We start from the raw sequence: 894 nt of genomic DNA on the forward strand, positions 1-894 counted from the left end.
GTATGACCAAGTCGGAGTCGCCGAAGCAAAGAATGCGACGCACGCCTATCTCCTTGGCCAGCTTCAGTCCGTGGATGAGCGCCTCGTACTCCGCCACATTGTTGGATGCGGCGAAGTGGATCTGCAGGACGTAGTCCAGCCGGTCTCCCTTGGGAGAGGTGACGACGATGCCGGCTCCCAAGCCGTTTCGCATCTTCGAGCCGTCGAAGTGCAGCTTCCAATGTGTGGAGTCAGGCACAGGCGGCAAGTATTGCATCTCGGCCCAGTCGACGAAGAAGTCCGCAAGGATCTGCGACTTGATGGCCGTGCGCGGCTCGTAGATGATGGTGTGGGCGGCTAGCTCCAGGGCCCACTTGGCAACCCGGCCATTGGCGTCTTTGCTGCCAATGATTTCCGCCAAGGGTGCTGTGGCCACCTCCTTGATGGGGTGCTCCTGGAAGTAGTGCTTGAGCTTCTTAGCCGCCATGTACACGCCGTAGGTGACCTTCTGGTAGTGGGGGTAGTTTTGCTTCGACTGGGACAGCACCTCGCTGAGGTAGTAGACTGGGCGCTGGACCGACTGCTCCTTGCCGGCTTCCTTGCTAGCTTCCTTGCGCTCCACCACCAGGACGACGCTAACCACACGATTGGTGGCAGCGATGTACAACAGCATCGGCTCCATTGAAGCCGGCGATGCGAGGATGGGTGCGGTTGAGAGCACACGCTTCAAGTCACGGAAGGCTTCATCCGCCTGCGGTGACCAGACGAATTTGTCCGATTTCTTCATTAACTGGTACAGGGGCAGTGCCTTCTCCCCTAGCCGGCTGACGAAGCGGCTCAAGGAGGCCAGGCATCCGGTGAACTTCTGGACGTCCTTGAGGCACTGCGGCAGCTCCATCTTCTCAATGGCACTGA

This window comes from Lolium rigidum, chromosome 3 (genome assembly GCF_022539505.1).
Source record: "Lolium rigidum isolate FL_2022 chromosome 3, APGP_CSIRO_Lrig_0.1, whole genome shotgun sequence".
Lineage (NCBI taxonomy): Eukaryota > Viridiplantae > Streptophyta > Magnoliopsida > Poales > Poaceae > Lolium > Lolium rigidum.